Below are 24229 nucleotides of genomic sequence, written 5' to 3' on the forward strand. Positions count from 1 at the left end.
CTAATCAATAAAAATATTAGGTTTTACATATGGTTGAGATCACTCCAATTGGGGTTTCCTTGATTTTCAAACTTACTCATGCCCCTTTCTTCCTCACCAATTGTGATCATTTCTTGTCAACTTTCCTTGTTGCAATCCTATTTTATCCATTTAATGGCTTTAACCTACTCACACATCCTGTTGCCCTCATTGCTTTCATCTTTTTAAATGATGTCTAGCTCTATGTTATTGATGCCTCAAAGACCAAAAGAGGTTTAAGGGACAATATATCTACTCTAGTGAGAACATGGAGTAAGAGGATGACTCTAAATGTATAGGGCAGCCATTCTTATAGTTTAACAAGGATATTTATCTATAATTTCCCTCACCTCAGTGCTTTGTCAGGCTCCCCCCGATGGTTGAGATCATAGTAACAAGACTTACTACAAGTCAAGAAAATCATCTGAGTCAATGAGTCAAGTTACCTTAGCTGGGTCAAAATGACCTGTGACCCTGGCTCGGTGGGTCAACTGAGCTAACTCGGCTGACTTGCTTAGGTGACTCAACTAACTCATCTAACTCGGCTGGTTTTTAATTTTTTGCCTTTATAGTTACGTAATTGATGTATGTTATGCATGTGATCAAATTACCTTCTATTTTATGATGTTATTGTGTCTTTAATCTTTATTCAATAATGGGTGCATGGAATTAATTTAAATCCAAAAAAATCTCTAAATTTCAAGGGTTTTATTACTTTGCCAAGTCACTACCGAGTTTGAGCTAGGTGATGAGTCAAGTTACCCTTGCCGAGTTAGAGCCAAGATCCAAAAAGATGATGTTGGAGGATGGGAACTGAGTCAACATGCATCTCAATAAAGATATCTTCTCTTTGGAGTAAATTCACTGCCCAGGCCTCTGTCAAATCTTTTTAAGTTGGATAACTTCAACAATTACCTTTTATGGATGTTATGGAAAAAAATTAGTATTCTAATAGTAGAAAAACCAATAACCAATTTAAAATATTTGAAACAATAGCCAATAAGTATGTATAAATCTTTAAATAAGCCTAATTTCAGTGAATAAACCTGAAGCGACAGATTTAAACTCAAAAATCAATTAGAATTGCAATTTTCCCAATCGTACAAAATTGGACACACTAAAAAGAATCATAAAAATAAATTATGATAAAGTGAAATTAGACTCATTATAAGCCCTAAATAAAGATAGCACTAAATTTCAAAATGCATTTATGTATCAATCATACTACTCTAATTGATCCTCACAACTATAGTGAAAAATGCTTGTGAATTCGCAGCAATTTTTAGATTTAGAGTAAAGTACTAGCTATCATAAAAATAATGTAATAACTATAATTTCCATAAATATACTAGGAACTATTAAGCAATCAGATAAAAATTATTTGGAAACTTGTAGTAATCAAGAATCTTACAAGTAGTGAATTAATTTTATAGCCAAGAAATTTGCACATTAACTCACCTAGCTCAGTTTTGGTGAATTTTTGGCAACTTTTGACTTGAAAAATCATGGTATGTCTTGCAAGTTTTTATTGAGTGATATTTCAAACTACAAATGGAACAAAAAAAGTAAAATAATAATTTCACTGTTAGAGCCCATCAAAGAAGCTCAATAAACATACTCTCTAGAAGATTTTTATAATATGAATCCTCCATAAAGCCTATCTTCTAGAAGTTCTAATATAATTTGAAACATGATCCATAGGTGACATTCTTCACATATTGCAAACAAATAACAAATTGGAAAAACCATGATATGACTAAAACACTACTTCTCAATTGCTACCACAGTACTATTCTATACTTGTTTTCTTTGTATAAAAATGAAAACCTCTAATATCTAGTATCAGAAAAAGAACATGGGAAAGATGAGTATCAAAATATGAGAGATACCCAATCCATAAATTCATGTTTGACACAATGAACAAAGAGATTGAAAATACCAATCATGTTGGATCATGCAGGCCAATAACAATGGTGAAAATGATAACAATGTATCCTGCATAAATCAAATCTGGATCTTATAACAATGGAACAAAATAGTTAAAAGAAAAGAGAATCTTCCAAGCAAAAATATAGCAAATGGAAACACCTCAAAGTTTAATAGTATGTCTTTATATTTCTAGTTAAAAAAAAGAAAACAAGGATCAAGGTATCTTAGCTTCAACTAACCATATGTCCAGCTAAAATAAAAAAGTACTAACTGAAATAATTATGATAATTAAGCTATTTAACAAACAAAAAATATATACATAAAAAAAATGTGAATACAAGCCTTCATATTATTACATGGTGAAATGATATGGCCAAAAACATTTTTTTCAAGATTTTAGCAAAATACCTTTTACTATACTTTGTCTTTAACCTAGGCTTTGCATCAGATATCAAGGAAAATGACTTGGGTATGGTAGCCTTAGAATCATTTTGCAATAACTTGGACTTAAGGTCATTGGGAAGTGCCTGTCAAAACACATAATACATAAGTACAAAATATAACTTGAATGAAAACTTGGTGACTAGTTTGGTGTATAAAAATATGATATGAAGCTTTGTGACTCAATCCCTACCATTATTTCAGCTTTTAACCTCTCAAATTGTATTTTCTCAATATAGGAGCAAGGAATATATGACCCATCAAGGCCCAATTTTTGAGAAACCTCTACAACTAAGGACCTATCCTTACCCTGGACCTGATGATGAATGCACAACAATTCAAATCGACAATTTTCAAAACATTAGAAAGACAATAGTACCTCCCAAATGAATGCCTCTCATAGCCCAAAAAGTCTTGAGACATGTTGAATACCTGTATGTACTTCCGTTGTAGTTGTTCAAGCTTATCAACTTTCACTATCACCCTATCATCTGTGAATATACAACTTGTTCGCTTCAATGATGAAGTTATTGTCTATCCTAGGGCCATCAAGCCTCCAAGAAGATGGACACCAACTTCAAATGTTATCCTTGGACATATGATAAATGGATGATCTATAACCCATTCCTGCTATCATAATGAAATTCTATCATTTCAGAAAAGTAAAGTGCACCAAGTACCAATGACATAGCAACTACTTTTAGTTTGAAATGAAGACTTTCACTATCTCAAAGACAACTTCTTAGATAAGGTGGATTTCAATTTTATTAAGAAAGAAATGGGTCTTTCTTAAATTGGAAAATATTTGCAATTGCAAACATAAAATTTACATATTAGATTTTGTGACTCAAAAAATATGTCAAATCCTATTATAAACTAAGGCAAGGGATAGAGTCATAATTACCTCAAACATAAGGTTGTATTTTCCCTCTCTACTTTGGATCCTTAGGTAAGACTAGCATGTCTCTGCATCTTCCCCAGGGGGAAAAAGATAGATGTTGTAAGTTTCTTTAGTTTTTCCAAGATCTTCTATGCACAAAACTTCCCTAATTTGGTCCTTTGTAATAATGTAACTAGACTACAAAAAAATTAGCAGGCACATGTATTAGGCAACTAAAGTGTCTAACTACAATTATCCATTGAGACACTTAGCTAAGTTATGATTTGGATCAGATCATAAGATGTTATATTATAATACCTTAAAAATTTAAGATGGGGTTTGAAACCCATAAAATGGATTAAATTTATTGATCATTTTAATATGTGCAGTCTCTAGTTGAGGTTTAATATGCACCTTATACATTGGATAAACCTACAAAATCCATTCTCGCATTTAATTAAAAAATTTTAAAATATCATTTGTAAATGCCTCTCATTAGAGAACACAAAGACAAATATCTATAGATAACAATCCAAACTATAGTTCTTGACAACATACACCAAGTAGCTTTATTCTTGGGCATCATCACCATTTAAAATAAATAAGATCCTACTAGCAATGCAAATTAAATTTTGAAGATTATTCTCTTGTTTCTTTATTCCAATGATCAATCAATATTAACAATATACAAAAGAAAAAGGTAGACAATAACCCATGCTTACAAAAGGAATTCTCAAAAGTAATATAAGCTTTAGGAGTGAACTCCATATCTTGGTTCCAGTCACACAAAGCAATGGGTTTTGGACCAAAGGCTAATGTATTGTTAAGCAATAATCTAAATTCAGAAAGGAAGTTTTGAATGCACAATTAGTAACAATACATGCTTAAAAGACATCACTTGAATCTTGGATAAATGAGGAGTTTCATGGAAGAAATCTTGAAGTAAAGTATGACATTCATGATATCAGATATAGACTATAGTAGAACAATAGGAATGCCTAAACCATTATACATTGAATAGGCCAACAAAAACTGTGCATCCATGTCTCACTTCCTCAATTAGTAGGGTTTTGTTAAAATGATTTACTGCTCTACTGTAATCATCATATTATATATTTGTTAAAATTAAGTTTGTTTTTTAAAGAGGAAAGTAAAATAAAATTACAAATCATCTGAGATTTGTTTTTGTATTGATCTTCAAGGGAAAAGTGTACACTAGACCATCTATGGGGAGTAAAAACAAATACAGGTGTGGTCTGAGACCAAACAAAAGAATGTCGATAGTAAAGTTTCATTAATCACAAAAGTAGAATTTATGACAGTTTTTTTTTCAAATATTTTAATAGGTCTAAGTCAAAGATATGCCAAGAATTATTATTAATAGTTATTTAATGCCAATTAGAATTGAGCATATTTGTCCTGCATTTGGTATGTGCACCTACCACAATACTACACAAAGGAGATTTAAGCATGATAGGACCTAGTAAAGTTATCAATATGCTATAGTCATTGACTATGGAAAACAAGAGACAGTGATGTTGTGATTCTTAAAATATATAAAAATAGAACAAATGTCTCCTTTAAGTACAAATAAGTTAGCTACGTGCACTTGCACGTCCTATAGTAAAAGATGCAGACTTGTGATTAGATACAATGTGTAAGCTCAAATACTCAAAAGACAAGCAAGTAGCAGCCATATGACACATGCATAAGCTAACTAAATATGTAAAAATGTTGTCCCTATAATTTATCTTGTATAATGGCCCTTTAAAAAAAAATGAACCAACAAAGAGGAGATTATTTAACTTGCTATATAGGTATGTTGGTTCCCAAAAGGAACTCCCTTGTCAAAATTTATAAGGAAATGTCAAACTATTGTTTCTAATATTTGAGAAATGAACTCTGTAGGTTCCTAACCACAATGGCCAATATCCCTAAGAACCCACTTGACAAGATCAAAGTGAACACCTCTAGTGATAGACACACAACAATCCAGTAATGGCCGTAATTGTTCATTTAGAGCATGGATACCCTCAATGATAACAATCTTAGATGATGGAACTTCAACATCCCTGGAAAATAATTCACATAAGATTTTAGCCAACTCTAAACTTCAGTTCAAGAAATTCCTAGACAACATTTAATATTTCTTGCAAAGAATTGAAAATTCAAAACTATTATATTACAACATGTGACAATTACAATTATTATGTTTAATGCAAACTAAAAGTCAAACATGTAGCCAATGTGACAACTGAGCTTAAAATCATATGCAGGTATTTTTACAGGTTTCCCATCTTTTAAATCCCTTATGTTCTGAAGAAGAGTACCATAATTGGTCAGTACTGGATCTACTAATAAAAATATAGGGAGAAATCTTAACAATATGATTGAGACTACATTTTTTTTCTCAGTAAAAGACGCAAACATCCATCTTTACCCACCAATAAAATGGACTCATGTATGAAGAATTGGTAGTATTTAGAGAAAGGTCAATGGAATCCAAAAGTACATAGGAGGAAAAATATAACAATACAGCTAGTTAACTTTTTCTTATTAAATTTGGATGTTCAAAAAGATAAGAATGTACTGTATCTACACATGTTCTTTATCCAAAATCATCCAAGAATTGATTAGAACATTCATATTGAGATCTAAATCTTAATTCCTAGCAACAGAAAGTAGAGAAAGAATTCAAAAATTTCCAAATAGAAAATTTAGTGTCTTTCATGTCTATTTGGGGAATGAGAATAAACTATTAGCTTCAGCTAGATAACAGTAAAGCAAAGCAAAAGCATGCTGTAATGAAATAATTGGACAATTGAATTCAGATAATATCACCCATGATTATGGATGCATTGTTGCTAGCTCTTTTCAAACTGCAAAGCACATGACTCAAAGAGGTAGCAAATTAAGAGAATGATTTTGACCATCTGATCAGTATAGAAATTCTTCTATAGTTTTTAGGTTTTATCTTAAAAAATTGATATATTTAATAAATAGGAATAGATAACTCTCGGAGAATACTAAATAATCTTTTCATTTTTTATTTCATTAAACTATCTCAATTTCTTTATTGCACTAAAACCAATGTCTACAAAAACTATCAAAATTTTGAAGAAATTTTCTGATTTCTATATGGCACATTCTCAATGATCTTTACCATTATGATCTATCTTAATTCCAAGACTACCACATTCTAGTCTCCCTTAAGGAAGAAACAAAATTGGGATTAAAAACATATACAAGATTCTTTTTAAATGGTCCAAACAGTTGTAAATGGTTGTAATGTAATGTTAAGAAGTTGCATTCATAAAGAAAGGGTCCTCCACTATTCAATTTATGAAATAGATTCAAGACTAAGATCTCCAGAATGACCACCATATATGTCCAATAAATTAGAATAAAAAAAAAAAAGAACTAATAAAAAAAGACAAAAACTTAAAAAATTCTTGAGCCTTGAATATGACACTATCAACTCTAGGAGAGAAGTTGATAATTTATGTTATAAGTCCAAAAATGATGGTGTGCAGGTCAACAAGTAGGATGATGACAACAAAAACTACTCTCCATTATGATATTGCCATCAAGATTCAACTGTGTAGTTTGAGTCCAACTCATTGACCCATGTTTCATGAGTAGTGATTCACATGAATTGATCTCTCATAAAATTAAATGGAATACTTACCACTCATTGGATCTAGGTGATGTGCACAAAGATGAAGCACCAGGACTTCATGGGACTACTTTTTCCATGATGTTGTATTTTTAGTTAAGCTCACTACAAACATTAAATACTATGTTATTTTCGATTTAGATTTGGATATAGATGTCACCATGGTAAGAATATCAATTTTCCAATTTCTCTTAGTTCTATGAAATGTTTTAACTATAGACCAATGTAGGATACCCTAAATTGCATGCAACATTTGTCCTTACCCAGTTGCTAACCTTTGGAAAGCACTTCCACATATATATTAAATCTTGTCTATTGGGCTGGCAGAAATCTAATATAAGATTTTGAAGTAAATATCCATTCTCTCTCTAGGTTTAGAATGTCAATATTTTAACCCCAATGGAAAAAAAATGCTAAAATAGAACCTAAATTATGCTTTATGGTCACCTAGAGAACACTCTTAGCAAAGTGAAACATTGGTCAGCCATCCAGTGAAAATCTTGGATCTGCAGAGTCGTATGCTAGAATGCTAAGGAAAAAGAAGCCAGTTTATTCCACTAAGGCCTCAATTTAGAGACAAACAAGAGTACTAAAGCTTTAGTCATGTGGCAAGGTCTTATAAAGGCTTACACCCATCAATTTTCTAAGGTTTTTACTGAGAAAACTCTTGATTCTCTCAAGACTCTATTCAGGATGCCATCTGAAAGATGGAAAAATCAAATGCTGGGAGACCATCACCATATTCTCAACTAATTTCACAAATATATAGGTGTTGTTTTCAAAAATGTATTAAATTATGTGATGATTTATTGGGATTCAACTGCATAGTTTCAAGTAATCTTTATGAGTTGGATCACTTCATGGGTAAGCATCCTATCCCAACAAATTCTAGTGCTTCACCCTTATGAGCATCACCAAGATGCAGTGAGTGCTCAAAGATGATTCAAAGAATTTCTTAGCAACCTATGCTCCTATAAACTTACCACCATTACAAAAATTCTTATGATAAAGAGGAATTGGACCAGTATAAAAATCCTAGATCAACCCTTCTTCCCATTCCCAATCCAACAAACCTCAAAACCCTAAATCTTAGTAGTCTACTAAAGATATTTCTATAATGAAGATCCCATGAGCTCTACCATAATCAAGCCCCTTGGGATTTCTCCTTACCCTCCTCCAGCTGCTGCCCATCCTACTAATTTTTCCTTTTAAAGATTATCAAATTTTTAAAATGAAGGTAAGTATCTACAAGGAGGTTATACTAATCAAGATATGGAAAAGCATTGCCTTGACTTCCATGGCTATAGTAAGTTACAAAGAACTCATGCTTACTACTTGGTAATCTTGAGGATTCACTTATTAAGGTTGCTATTTAAGTTTGGGAGGTATCTCATAAGTGGGGCACATATTTCAGGCCATTGCAACATTACAAAACCTCCATGTCCATGTTATCACCAACTGTTTAACTGATGACAAGTCCACAAGGGGCCATGCTTGGAAGTTGATGTTGAAGAGAATCCACTGGTAGCAATTAGAATTTATAGGGCATGCAGGTTCAACCATACTAAGCGTACTATTCCAATTTCTTGAGATTTCTATGCTAGCTCCTATGAATTTTGCTACTATAAAAAGGGTGTGTCCTCAATAGCAATGAGTCTAGTAGGAATTTCTATGATGATAGTCTGAGTTATGAGAGCTTGTCGAAGCTAAAAATAGTTAGACCATTTATTAAGTTATAGTTTCTCTTGAATGGAAAAATAATTAGCATTGTAGTTTTGTTATAATCGACAAGAAAAGAAGAAATAAACGCATCATTCTCAAATTTGATATTTTAAATCTTTAGAAGGCAATATAACTTATACCCTGAGTAAAGTTTGAGGTTGCCCATTAGCTCACCAACTTTTAATAGGGGATTGAAATGATTGTAGAAGATGAAATGATTGAAATCATTCATCCTACATTGTTCAGTTCTTCTTTTATGAAGAATGCACAATTAGAAGACTTTGTGATTATCGATTCTCTTCCATTTCATCATTTCAAAGCTCTATATGATCCTTCAATTTTGTTTTTATTTTTCCTATAAGAGGGTTGCACTGAATCCAAGAAGAGATCTCACCAGGCCATAGAGGGGGTTTGTATAGCAGACTCATAGATAAAGAGGTCATGTAGAGAATGGCTCAGAGTAATAATTGGAAACTGCTAACGAGAGGCAGCAATTTAGAGAATCTACAGTCTCTTAAATGGAGTGAAAAAGTGCTAGAGGAAGAAGAGACGAAAACAAATAGAAAATGATCCCGCATGTAGGGAATTTTTTTATTTTTTTACATCTAAGCCCCATTTTGGTTGAAATTTTGACCAACATGTGTTGGTCAAATTTTTTACCAACACAAGGCCTAGATGTAAAATAAATAAATTTTTTCCTTCTACATTCCAACCAACCTAAACATTTTTAGTTGATGGTCAAAAATTTTGGTAGAAAAATGAGGTCAAATGTAGTTGTGTGTGTGTGTGTGTGTGTGTGTGTGTGTGTGTGTGTGTGTGTGTGTGTTACAGAAACATTATTATATAGTTCAAGAAATTGGAATTGGTTGATAATAAATACAAATTCTATACATTTCCAAGTAGAGAAAAATTCTTGAAGCCATTCATAAGACCCTAAATTGGGAACTAGGAGTGATTTGAAGTACATTCCAAAACCAAACATTACACTTTAATTGTTTTAGAGAAAAATAAATTTTCAAGAATAGTTGCTATAGTTGAGTAGGGAAAACAAATAGCTGTTGTAGATTCTGATACAACATTGTGGCACAATAGACTTAGGCACATGAGTGAGAAAGGTATAAAAGTACTTTATTCAAAGAAAGTTTTACTAGGTCTAAAATGTGTTAATATGGATTTTTGTGAAATTTGTGTGTATGTAAAACAAAAGAGAGCGAGTTTTGTGAAGACTAGGAAGGAAAACAAAAAATAGAAATTAGAGCTTGTTCATATAGATGTATAGGAACCAGCCCAGGTATCTTCCCTTGGTGGCTCTCATTATTATGTTACATTTATTGATGGTACAACTAGAAAAGTATGGATTTATTTTCTTAGATAGAAATCTAATGTATTTCAAACTTTTAAGAAATGAAAATGCTTGGTTGAAAATGAGACTGGTACGAAATTAAAATATCTCAGATCTAATAATGGTGGTGAGTATTGTAGTCATGAATTTGAATATTATTGCTCCACTAATGGTATTCATAGATAGAAAAATATTCCAAGGGCTCCATAGGAAAATGGAGTAGCTGAACACATGAACAAGACTATAATGAAGTGTGCATGAAGCATAAGGTTGCATGTTGGGCTGTCCTTACACATGTGGGTGGAGGCTATCAATACTGATGTATATTTGATTAATAGAGGTCCCTCTACTCCTTTGGGTTGTGGTATTCTAGAGAAAGCATGGACTAGTAAGAAGGTGAGTTATTCTTTTCTCAAAACTTTCAGTTATAAAGCATTTTCTCACATAGATTCTGAAACTAGAACCAAGCTAGAAGCTAAGTCAAATAAATGTGTATTTGGTTGATATGGCATTAATAAATTTTGTTATGGGCTTTGGGATTTTGAAAATCATAAAATTGTAAGAAGCAGGGATGTTATATTCAATGAGAAAGTGTTGTACAAAGATCTATTGTAGCAACATGAGAAGAAAGAAGATGATTATGTAGTACTGGATGATACTCCAAATGATGATGTTCTAGCCATTCCTCATGATGTGCAACAATTGCAATAACAAATACCACACACACCAGTGAATGTTAGATGGTCAAAAAGGTAGATTAGACCTCCAAAAAGATTTTCTCCCTCTTTGTATTCTATTTTACTTATTGATATTGGTGAGCCTAAATATTATGATGAAGCTATGTAGGTGGATACTAAGATTCAGTGGGAGTCTACAATGAAAGAAGAAATGGACTCTTTGCTAAAAAATAAGTCTTGGGATTTATGAAAATTGCTTGTAGCTAAAAGGGCTTTACAAAATAAGTGGGTTTATAGGTTGAAAGAAGAGGATGGAGGTAAGAAAAGATTTAAAGCTAGGTTAGTTGTAAAAGGATTTGCACAGAAAAAAGGAATTGATTTTGATGAGATATTTTCTCCTATTTTTAAGATGACTTCTATCCGTACTGTTTTAAGCTACTGAAGATTTGCATTTAGAGTAGCTTGATGTTAAAACAACCTTCTTTAATGGTGATTTTTATGAAGAGATATATATGTCTCAGCCATAGGGATTTAAGGTCAAAGGTAAGGAGAACTTATTGTGAAAATTGAAGAAAAGTTTATATGGCTTGAAGTAAGCACCTTGGCAATGGTATCTAAAATTTGATAGTTTTATGCATGAGCATGGATATAGTAGGTGTCATTCAGATCATTGTGTTTATTTTAAGAGGTTGGATGATGACAACTACATTATTTTCTATTTATATTTTGATGATATGCTTGTAGCTGGGTCTAACATGGATCATATTAAAGGGCTGAAACGTCAGTTAGCACATGCATTTTCTATGAAGGATTTGTGGGCAGCAAAACAAATCCTTGGTATGAAGATTTGTAGAGATAGGAAGAATAGAAAATTGATGCTATCTCAAACTGATTATGTTTAGAAGGTGTTGTAACATTTCTATGTGGAGAATGCCAAAGCTATCTGTTGGCTCAAAATTGCATTCCCATTTTGAGCATCCATTTGAAATTTTGAGAAAGTCAAGCCCTATGAATGCCCATAATTGAATGTGCACTTGGTTGTCCATTTGAGATCCTTAAGGTGTTCAATGTCTCTGACACTTTTCATTCAGTTTGCCTAAGCCTTCCATGATGTTAATTTGTCATTCTGAGTTATATAACAAATTCTTATTTTGAACAAATCCTAAATCTGTTTTCTACCCCATTTAATATGCAAAATTTAGTCAAGAACCTATTACTTTATACAAATCCACCACGTCCTTTGAAATCCTTTAGCCCCTTCTCATTTTCTTGCTCAGGGAATGCCTCTTTAAACCTTAGGCAAACTTGAAATAATGTTTTGATTAAATCTATTTTAAGTTTAAGGTAATCAGGGTTTACACATTTTTAAATCCAAAAAGTTTCTTTTCAAACTTACAATGCAAATCTCGGCGATTGAAGATCTTGTTTAGATCGATGGAGGGTACTGGCCGGCATTTTCAAAATGCGAGGAAGTTACAAAATGCGGGCAAGCACATGAGTGACATCTGTCCCTTATGAAGACACAAGGAGATGTTTGTACAGGCGAAGAGGACAATTTATGAACATCTTTGATCTATGTGAGATCGACGAATGAGGCATACCCGCATTTTCAAGATGAGAGGTAGATAAATATTGCGGGCGTGCCACTTTGTGACACGTGGCACAATGGGACCAAAATGAAAGGAAGTAACGATGTCATGGGTGCCGAAGTTTTGAATGTCGCAGTCAGGATTGTCAGAACACGTGCAATAAAAGGTATTTTCTCATTGGTCAGGATCATTGTGATGGGCCGCCTATTATTGAAATTCTGAATCACCATCGATCTAAGCCAACATCAAGGGCTAGTGTTTGCTCGCATTGTTTTATCTCTGTATGATTTTATAATGTGGGTAAAAGGATTATGGACCCGTATCACAATTAACCAAATCATGCCATTTTGAAGTGTCACATGTTTTGTGATAAAGGAACAGTGCAATGGTTATTCAGGATTTTTTTTTCATCAACCGTTGATCTTCTTTAGATCGACGGAGGGCACTGGCCCGCTATATCAACATGCTCACAAGATAAGAAGTGCGAGAATGCGCAAGCCTGACATGTATGGCGGACTTAGGTCATTGATTCAATTCAAATCTATGGTTGTTGCGCATTTGCATTTCTTAGAAGCAAGAAGCACCCACTAAAAGATAAATTGCACACATGGCTAATTATGATTGGGTTATTCTGGACCAGCTTGCCTAGTGGATTTCAAAGCCGTCATGCTCACATTTTCAAGTTATAAGATCTTCAAGATCAATGGTGAATATTTTACTATTGAAGGTGGTATCATTATGCATATTAATGAGACATGAAAACCTTCGTGTGTGAAAGTAAAGAACAGGGTGTAACAAGTGAGATTTTCCCACTATCAACTTGTGCGAGTAGAAATTTGTGAGTCATCTCTGAACAAAAAAAAATTACTGCTGGGATTGAGATAAATTTGGCACGAGTGTTAAGTAGTTGGCTCAAGGATAAAATGTAGAAGTTACAAAGATAAAAGAAAAGGCTTCAAGTAAGTTTGTATACCATAGCCTCTGCATTTTTCAGTCCTGGTGATTTATTTAAAAGATGTTTCTAAAGATTTCACTAAGTTTGAGGGTATGGATAGCGGAAGGATTGTTCATTAAGAGTAGTTGGTTCTAGGACACTGATACTTTGAAAAATGATTTATTTATTTTTAGAGGATGGTTTAGAAAAGGAAAATGGTTAGCTTTGTATGCCTGTGTATGGTTTTTTAAGAGAGGAAAGCTAGTAATCAGGTGTCATAGTCAAGTCACCAAGGTGGTAAGAAGAACAAGGAATATACTTTGTAAGCTAACAACCTTTTCAGCAGAAACATCATCTTTTAAACAAATTTTCAAAGCATCTTAGTTTGATGCCAGGGTAGTAGAAATATTTGAGACCCTGTGCATAGTTTTGGAAGAGGGTGAGGAAGATTTTGTACCCTTGGGTATAGTCTTCTTCACTTTTTGTGCGTGTCCCCCCTTTTTGTGTCAGTAGATGGAAAATTTTGGCAAGAAGTTGGTTAAGGAAGCAGATGTGGCTAGGGATTAGAGCATCCCTATTTTGTTATTTTTAATAACCACATTGTTTTCTGGCTTCTGTACTACATGCTAAGTAATGATTCTGTTATTTTTGAAGCCTGGCATGATCAGTAAAGAGTGGGAAGTAAAGATGATTCTCATTCAGTAGTCATCTTGACAAAACCCATGGGCCTAGGTTGGTGCGTATTTTTTCAGAGTTGATTTTCTCATTGATAGGGCGGTCTTAACAATTGCGCACACAACAAATCAGTGGTGGAGCCGAATCAACAAACAATGGTAATAGAAAAGGAGCTTACAGGAGAATATTTGATCTACATGATGTTCTGTTAATCATTTTTCTTCTTTCTTCCGTTAAAAACTTGTTGTATCTTTTGTAAGGGACACTTGTCAGTTCTCTATGCCTGAAGCTTGTTGCATCTCACGGTATTTAAGTGAGATCCCAAGGCTAGAAAAAGGGGTTGTTGATTAGTTTTCTATTTTTCCAGTTCCTAGAGCTCCGCTCAGGCTGTGAAAGCCACATACCCGGCATGTCTTGTATGAACAGCATATGGATTTCATAGATAGTTATTATACAGTAGTGTGATCTTGTATCTTGTTTTATGCATTCCTAATGTACTTATTTCAAGGATATAAGTACAGTGTGCAGAAGGTTTTGAATTTCAATATAATTATGTCTCCTTTCTTGTTGAGTTTGTAATGTTATATGTTCAAGAACAAAGATTTTGAACCTATTTGCAATTACCTAGTTGTATGTTTGAAGTTTGCTTGCCTTTAACTCAAGGAGTCATATAATTGCTTGTGGTTTTAGACAAGGTTGCAGATTCAATTGAGAAGGATGTGAGAAAGTATGGGGTTATATTGGATATTGTTGTCTAATTCATAAGGTGAACAGATTGAACATGAATGTATTAACGTATGCCACATGTTGATTGATGTTCAAGGATGCATAATTTTGGAGTGTAGGATTGCCCTAATGGATAAGGCACTGGTCGTTCGTAGGATCATTAAAGTTTTTTGCTACGTATTGAACATGTTGTCTTTTCTCAATATAAATCAATCTTTTCCCCTTCATGTTGAAGTGGACATAAAAGTTTTAAACCCTCACTCAGTTTATGAATAATATCAGTTTGCACCTAGCTATTGTAGAATCTATGTTGTTTCATAAACCATTAGGAGAAACAAGGGTTTTATCTGCTTCTTAATAGATTCAGTGTATGCTTTGACAACTGGTACCATATAAAGAATCTGTAGGTCCACCTGCCTAGGTTTTGTAGAGCCTAAAGAAGAAGAAGGGCCATGCCTTATAGTTGGTCCTGTGTCTGAAATGATATGTTTAAAATGGGAGTTAGCTGCCCCTAGATATGTCAGGTTCTCATGGGGATAATTGGAAACGGGTAATGTTTTCAAACACCAACAAAATGGCGACTCTTCTGGGGAATGTATTGAATCAGATTTAAGACAAACTTTGAGAATTTGAAAAGAAGAGATTCAATACAGCAGGAGAAGTGCATTAAAAAGTTTCAGTAGTAAGTTCTCTGATGTTCTTTTCAGTTTTCTTACTCCAAATCATGCACCCCAATAAGTTTTATCCATTTACAACAGTATTTTTTAAGGTTGAATATAGATTGTGTTGCTAAGAGTGTTCATCTTCAGTCATGTCAACCGATTGTTATTTTCAGAATACTGTTGTAATTCAGAGTCAGAATTGGTGAAAGATGTTTTCTCTCTTTTAAATGTTTTTAAAAAGTTTTGCAAAGTTTTCAAGTTGAATTTTCAATTCAGATCTGTAATGTTATGAATCACGTTTAAAATCTTTCTCAGAATAGTGACTGGCGACTCTATCTAAAGGATCTCTGAATCATTGTAGATCAGTGATGTATAAATTATTTTCAAGAGTTTTCATGGGAATCAAGTAGATCTGAAAGTTAGATGAATTTGCAAGCAAGAAGAGAGATCTATTATAAGTTTCTGACAAATAATTCTGGAAGTGTTGTTTGATCTGTTGTCGCAAGAATTTGTAATGATAAAGATGAATCACAGCTGTGATTTCATTTCTCTCTTCAATGAGATGGCGACTCTATAAGGTTATGATCAGTGGTGTGAGGAATTCATGTTAGCATCAGGCTAATTAGCAGATCAGTGGTTTCATACAGTAACACTTGAGGTATTTTATACTTTCATGCAATTTTCTTTCCCATGAAAGTTAGTTCTACATATGTATTCTCCATCAAGCGAAGTTTGAGCACTAAGAAGAGGAAAATAGTTTTATGTTTTATACATTTCGTTGGATTTGATTTCAATTGTTGTTTTAAAGTTGTGAAGTGTATTTGAAGCATTCATTTGGTAGAAGGTTGTGAAGATCTGCTGCAAATGATGAATTCTGAAAGTATTTAATGATGAATGAGTCTTGAGTTGAAGAATGTCAAGTTTCATCTCATCTAGTATGCAGCTTATTAGTGAAATTCCTAGATCCATCTCTACCAGGAGGTATATGCCATTGAATTTTAATGGTATTCATGGTTTTCCAAATATTATGCCTTACGATCTCAGAAAGTATTTACCTAAGTTTAGTGGAAACCATGAAATTTCAGCCAGTCATCATGTTCAGTTGTTTAGTGACTTGGTTGGTGATTTTGAAATTGCTCATGAAGACATTCAGATGAAATTGTTTGTTCAGACTTTAGAAGATGATGCTAGGGACTAGTTTTCATTCTTACCAGCATGTTCAGTTTCATCTTGTGATGAATTAATGTCAGCCTTCATGATGCAGTTCAGGGAAAGAGTAAGCATCTCTGACTATTTTGATAAGTTTTTGAAAATTCAAATCAGGAATGGTGAGTTAGTTCCTGAATTTAATATCAAATTTGCAAAGATTTTAAATGAAATTCCTGAAATTTACAAGCTGGATGATCAAATGTGTTTAGTGGTTTATCTCGGTGCATTTGATAAAAAGATGAACTATCTGTTGAGAGATAAGGAATGTAGAACTTTGTATTAGGCATTCATGATAGCAATAGAGATTGAGAATAACATAAAATATGGCTTAACTCGGACTCACTTCTCTAGAAATATTTGCTGGCAAGATGAGGTGCAAAGAACAAATCAATGTCATTGAATGTTTAATTTTAGATCAGCAAATAAGCACTCCTATTGTCGTAAATAGTTTTGTTGAAGATTCAGAAATAAAAAAATGTGAGCATGAAATCTCTTTGTTGCAAAGAAGAAATGATTCCATTTGTGCTGAATTGAATGCACATGTTTATGGTATTACAACAGCGAATGATAGAATTGATTCATTTGATGAGTTATCCAGGCAAGATATAAATCCAGTCATTCATTTTCGTATTGATGATTCGCATTGTGTTAAAAACATAACGAATCAGGAAGAGGAAAGGTATTTATCTTAGTATGAGGATGAAGAACCTGGAAGTGATGTATCAAGTGATAAAGATGAAATTGTTGATCCAACATATTGTGAAGAAACATCATGTGAAGACAATGGTGACACTTTTTGCTCAGGTCAAGAAGAGAATTGTGATAGTACATATGTGTCTTCATGTGAATCAGATGTTGATTGGGAAGAAGGGAGCAATGATAGAAGTCAGTGTTCTCTTGCTAGTAAAGGTATGAGTACTATTTCTAAATCTAAAAGTGAGTTTCCATTTCAAAATTGTGTAAATCAATTTGAGATTAAAAGTTATGAAGAAAATGTGTCTACAAAATATGAAGACAAAGAGGTTATATATAAGGACATATTACCTAATTGTGTAGAAAAATGTCTTGAAGATGCGTATAGTGATGATCAATATGTGATTGATCTTGAGATTAATGCATTAGCACCTATTGGTAAGATAAATGATGATTTTCTTGCAAGACATTTGAATCACCTATATGGAGACAATGAAAGTCACTTTGATTTGTATTCTACATGCTTCATTGACGGAGTGGATGTTGAGTCTTCATATGATTTTGATTTTTTTTCTTCATATGCTGAAAGTGTCCATGACAATGACGTTAGAAATGGTTTTAAAGTTTTCACTAATCCATTATATGGTGAGGATTTTGATGTTTATCAGCACATCATTTGTCCTAATGTCTACAAAAGCGCTTTGCATGGAGTTATCAATCCTCTTTTTGAAGAACACATGGACAATTCAGATTTAGTTGAGAATGAGTTTAATGATGATATTTTATCCTACTGCTGTAAGAGATTAGAATGTTCTTCCGAGTTTCACAGTGAATATGATCATGATGTTGCATTTGATTATGATAACAAGGTGTTTGATGAGACAGTTATTGAAAATTTGCCTATACCTTGCAATGATTTTTATGATGAATATTTTACTGTGATGACTAATCCACTTGCTGATCTCAAAGGATCATTTGAAGATCCCATATTAGTTTCAGATGTTGATATTGATGACATATGTGAGTATCAGTTAGATTGTTCATTTGATTCCTATCCAGTTATGCAAAGGGATACGCAGTTTGAAGGTATGTCTGATCCTTTTCCCCAAGTTGAATATGAAGCCTTCATATTCAAAAATGATAGCATGCATGAGTCATTAAATAAAGAGATTTTTCAGTTTCAGTCTGATATGTTTAACCATGCTGATAAGAACTTTCGTAATGAGCAAACGGTTGAGGACGAAGTAAGTTTTTATATGCATTATGAAAGTAAGAGTGATGATTTTGTTTTGCCAAGTAATCTATTATATAATGATAATATGATTGGTGAAACTAATAGGAGGAGAAATTTCAGTTTACCTCATGAAAGTTCAGATGAGAATCATGTTTATGACAGAGGTAAACAATTTTGTTGAAGTTCGGTGGCCTAGGGTCATCGTTTGTAAATAGTAGGAGTAGTTGTTTCCTTGTTTTCAATAAGTTGTTCGAGAGAAGATTTTTTGTTTTAGGTATGTGGTCTGCTTCTCCCAGAGATCTAGAATCTTACCAAGCCCACAAGGGACATGCTTCCCCAGACAGAGCCACTGTTAGTGCTCAAAATTGCATTCCCATTTTGAGCATCCATTTGAAATTTTGAGAAATCCAAGCCCTATGAATGCCCATAATTGAATGTGCACTCAGCTGTCCATTTGATATCCTTAAGGTGTTCAATGACTCTGACAATTTTCATTCAGTTTGCCTAAGCCTTCCATGATGGTAATTTGTCATTCTGAGTTATATAACAAAGTCTTATTTTGAACAAATCCTAAATCTATTTTCTACCCCATTTAATATGCAGAATTTAGTCAAGAACCTATTACTTTATACAAATCCACCATGTCCTTTGAAATCCTTTAGCCCCTTCTCATTTTCTTGCTCAGGGCATGCCTCTTTAAACCTTAGGCAAAATTGAAATAATGTTTTGATTAAATCTATTTTAAGTTTAAGGTAATCAGGGTTTACACGTTTTTAAATCCAAAAAGTTGCTTTTCAAACTTACAATGCAAGTCTCGATGATTGAAGATCTTGTTCAGATTGATGGAGGGCACTGGCCCGAATTTTCAAAATGCGAGGAAGTTACAAAATGCGGGCAAGCGCATAAGTGACATTTTTCTCTTATGAAGACACAAGGAGATGTTCGTACGAGTGAAGAGGACAATTTATGAACATCTTCGATCTATGTGAGATTGACAAATGAGGCATACCCGCATTTTCAAGATGAGAGGTAGATAAATATTGCAGGCGTGCCACTTTACGATGTGTGGCACAGTGGGACCAAAATGCGAGGAAGTAATGATGTCATGGGCGCCGAAGTTTTGAATGCCGCGGTCAGGATTGTCAAAACACGTGCAATAAAAGGTATTTTCTAATTGGTCAGGATCATTGTGATGGGCTGCCTATTATTGAAATTCTGAATCACTGTCGATCTAAGCCAGCATCAAGGGCTAGTGTTTGCTCGCATTGTTTTATCTCTGTATGATTTTATAATGTGGGTAAAAGGATTGTGGACCCATATCGCAATTAACCAAATCATGTCATTTTGAAGTGTCACGTGTTTTGTGATAAAGGAATAGTGCAATGGTTATTCAGGATTTTTTTTCATCAACCGTTGATCTTCTTTAGATTGATAGAGGGCACTGGCCCGCTATATCAACATGCTCACAAGATAAGAAGTGTGGGAATGCACAAGCCTGACATGTGGGGCAGACTCAGGTCGTTGATTCAATTCAGATCTACGGTTCTTGTGTGTTTGCATTTCCTAGAAGCAAGAAGCGCCCACTAAAAGATAAATTACAACACATGGCTAATTATGATTGGGTTATTCCAGACCAGCTTGCCTAGTGGATTTCAAAGCTATCATGCTCACATTTTCAACTTATAAGATCTTCAAGATCGACGGTGAATATTTTACTATTGAAGGTGGTATCATTATGCATATTAATGAGACATGAAAACCTTCGCGTGTGAAAGTAAAGAACAGGGTGTAACAAGTGAGATTTTCCCAATATCAACTTGTGCGAGTAGAAATTCGTGAGTCATCTCTGAACAAAAAAAAATTACTGTTGGGATTGAGATAAATTTGGCATGAGTGTCAAGTAGTTGGCTCAAGGATAAAATGTAGAAGTTACAGAGATAAAAGAAAAGGCTTTAGGTAAGTTTGTATACCATAGCCTCTGCATTTTTCAGTCCTGGTGATTTATTCAAAAGATGTTTCTAAAGATTTCACTAAGTCTGAGGGTATGGATAGCGGAAGGATTGTTAGTTAAGAGTAGTTGGTTCTGGGACACTGATAGTTTGAAAAATAATTTATTTATTTTCAGAGGATGGTTCAGAAAAGGAAAATGGTTAGCTTTGTATGCCTGTGTATGGTTTTTTGAGAGAGGAAAGCTAGTAATCAGGTGTCGTAGTCAAGTCACCAAGGTGGTAAGAAGAACAAGGAATATACTTTGTAAGCTAACAACCTTTTCAGCAGAAACATCATCTTTTAAACAAATTTTCAAAGCATCTTAGTTTGATGCTAGGGTAGCAAAAATATTTGAGACCCTGTGCATAGTTTTGGAAGAGGATGAGGAAGATTTTATACCCTTGGGTATAGTCTTCTTCACTTTTTGTGCGTGTCCCCCCTTTTTGTGTCAGTAGATGGAAAATTTTGGCAAGAAGTTGGTTAAGGAAGCAGACGTGGCTGGGGATTAGAGCATCCCTATTTTGTTATTTTTAATAACCACATTGTTTTTCGGCTTCTGTACTACATGCTAAGTAATGATTCTGTTATTTCTGAAGCCTGGCATGATCAGTAAAGAGTGGGAAGTAAAGATGATTCTCATTCAGTAGTCATCTTGACAAAACCCATGGGCCTAGGTTGGTGCGTATTTTTTCAGAGTTGATTTTCTCATTGATAGGGCGGTCTTAACAATTGCGCACACAACAAATCAGTGGTGGAGCCGAATCAACAAACAATGGTAATAGAAAAGGAGCTTACAGGAGAATATTTGATCTACATGATGTTCTGTTAATCATTTTTCTTCTTTCTTCCGTTAAAAACTTGTTGTATCTTTTGTAAGGGACACTTGTCAGTTCTCTATGCCTGAAGCTTGTTGCATCTCACGGTATTTAAGTGAGATCCCAAGGCTAGAAAAAGGGGTTGTTGGTCAGTTTTCTATTTTTCCAATTCCTAGAGCTCTGCTTAGGCTGTGAAAGCCACATACCCAGCATGTCTTCTATGAACAACATATAGATTTCATAGATAGTTATGATACAATAGTGTGATCTTGGATCTTGTTTTATGCATTCCTAATGTACTTATTTCAAGGAGATAAATATAGTGTGCAGAAGGTTTTGAATTTCAATATAATTCTGTCTCCTTTCTTGTTGAGTTTGTAATGTTATATGTTCAAGAACAAAGATTTTGAACCTATTTGCAATTGCCCGATTGTATGTTTGAAGTTTGCTTGCCTTTAACTCAAGGAGTCATATAATTGCTTGTGGTTTCAGACAAGGTTGCAGATTCAATTAAGAAGGATGTGAGAAAGTATGGGTTATATTGGATATTGTTGTCTAATTCATAAGGTGAACAGATTGAACATGAATGTATTAACATATGCCATATGTTGATTGATGTTCAAGGATGCATAATTCTGGAGTGTAGGATTGCCCTAATGGATAAGGCACTGGTGGTTTGTAGGATCATTAAAGTTTTTTGCTGCATATTGAACATGTTGTCTTTTCTCAATATAAATCAATCTTTTTCCCTTCATGTTGAAGTGGACATAAAAGTTTTAAACCCTCACTCAGTTTATGAATAATATCGGTTTGCACCTAGCTATTGTAGAATCTATGTTGTTTCATAAACCATTAGGAGAAATAAGGGTTTTATCTGCTTCTTAATAGACTCAGTGTATGCTTTGACAACTGGTACCATATAAAGAATCTGTAGGTCCACCCGTCTAGGTTTTGCAGAGCCTGAAGAAGAAGAAGGGCCATGCCTTATAGTTGGCCCTGTGTCTGAAATGATATGTTTAAAATGGGAGTTAGCTGCCCCTAGATATGTCAATTCTCATGGAGATAATTGAAAACGGGTAACATTTTCAAACACCAACACTATCAGCACACCTTTACCTGGTCATTTGAAGTTGACTAAGGAGATGTGTCTCAAGATAGCAGCACGAGAGGATAAGATGTCCAAGGTACCCTATTCTTTAGCTATAGGAAGCTTGATGTATGTTATGGTATGTACAAGGCCATATATTGCACATGTAGTGGGAGTCATTAGTAAGTATATGAGTCATCCAAGAATTGACCATTGGAATGTGGTCAAATAGATTCTCAGATATTTGTAAGGAACATTCAATAAGTGTTTACACTTTAGGGGCCCTACTACTAATTTTTAGGGTTATGTTGACTTAGATTTGGTAGGGGATATTGATACCAGGTGGAGTACTATAGGTTATGCTTTTACTATTTGTGTGCAGCCATGAGATGGGTTTCTAGGTTACAGAAGGTCAATACTTTATCCACTATAGAGGCAGAGTATGTAGTTGCTACAGAGGTAGCCAAGGAGATGATATGACTTCAGTTCTTCTCAGAAGAATTAGCACACCCTCACAAGGATAATTATTTATTTACAGATAGTTAGAGTGATATTCATCTTGTAAAGAATTTAGCTTTTCATTCAAAGACCAAACACATATAGTTGTAGTACCATTTCATCGAATCAGTTTTGGAGGATGGATAGTTAAAGCTGGACAAGATACATATAGATGATGATCTAACATATATGTTTACAAAGGTAGTAACAAGGGAGAAGGTGAACTACTCTTCAACTTTGGTTGGTCTTCTAGACTGAGCATGAATAAAAGAACAAAAAAGTCTAGGGTTTTTTGGTCTAGTGGGTGTACACTAGGATAGGTGCACTTCTCTAAACCATTCTATCCGATATTCTCCATAGATTGGAAAAATTGAATGCCAACTTAGAGCTCCCTAGTCATGGAGTGCAAGGGACATACAAATGAGCATATAAGAGCTCTCAGCTAAGCCTTAGAAATGTAGTCCTTGCTAGTAAACCACAAAATGAGAGATTCTTTAGACAAGAGCAAGAGTGCTAGTGTCAAAGAACTCTTGGATCATGCAATGCAAAAATGAAACTATATTAGGATGAGATGTGCAATGAAAGCTATGCTAAAATGAGATGGGAATGTTACAAATCCAACTATTAAGCTATGTGATCTAACTATTTGCAAAGAAACTACACTAACATGCAATATGATCTTAAGACCAATATGAAGTGTATGAAAGAATGAGACAAAAAATGAGAAATTCTCCAAAAGCTCCAAGAAAACCTGTAGCATAACAATATTCAAGAGTGTGTCCTCATATGAGGGGAGAGCCCTCTTTTTAAAGAAAATTGGATGGTTGAGATCAAAAGACAAGAAATGGTTAATCAAGGGTGGAGAATAATCCTTGCCTAATTTTTGACATTAAAATGTCCTTAGTCAAAATAAAAGGCTTCACTCATAGAAAATTATTGTTAGAATTTATAATCTTTCCTTGGTTGTATTTATTAAATGGGATAAACCAAGGTATCCCTTAAGTTGTTTGTCCTCTAGTCCACATGTGAGGACAAGTCTTTTTTGTAATTCCTTTATTAAGGAATATAGTTTATTCATCCTTAAGAGGATTATGACACTTGATATGCAAACACTTATGAATGTGGCAATCATTCACTTGGGAGTTACAAATAACTCCTCTTCTCATCTCTTTATAAGAGATGCTTCTCTCTCATTCTTAACACACAATCACCATGTAGTTCTTGTAATGAGCCAGTGACTCCATTTTTCTCTCTTCTCTCTCCTTCTTTCATTCTTTAGGCATTTGCCTCATTCATATTATTCACAAGGGGTTTTCTTTGCTTTCCCCTTTCAAATCTTTGTCTCCTCTTGTTGATTCATTGGTGGTTGTTCATTCTTTCACTCTCTCTTTGGATTTGAGTTTATGGTAACTATTTTCACAAACTCTCTTGGA

The 24229-nt window shown here is 34.0% G+C and overlaps 1 pseudogene; it reads right to left on the reverse strand.

The window, feature by feature from the left end:
• Positions 1-2181: 2181 nt before the first annotated feature.
• LOC149576310 (inorganic pyrophosphatase TTM1-like) overlaps positions 2182-24229 on the reverse strand; it is a 24645-nt pseudogene continuing 2597 nt past the window's right edge.

The sequence above is a fragment of the Cupressus sempervirens genome, chromosome 1, assembly GCF_028749045.1.
Source record: "Cupressus sempervirens isolate cs-2001-9-10 chromosome 1, ASM2874904v1, whole genome shotgun sequence".
Taxonomy (NCBI): domain Eukaryota; kingdom Viridiplantae; phylum Streptophyta; class Pinopsida; order Cupressales; family Cupressaceae; genus Cupressus; species Cupressus sempervirens.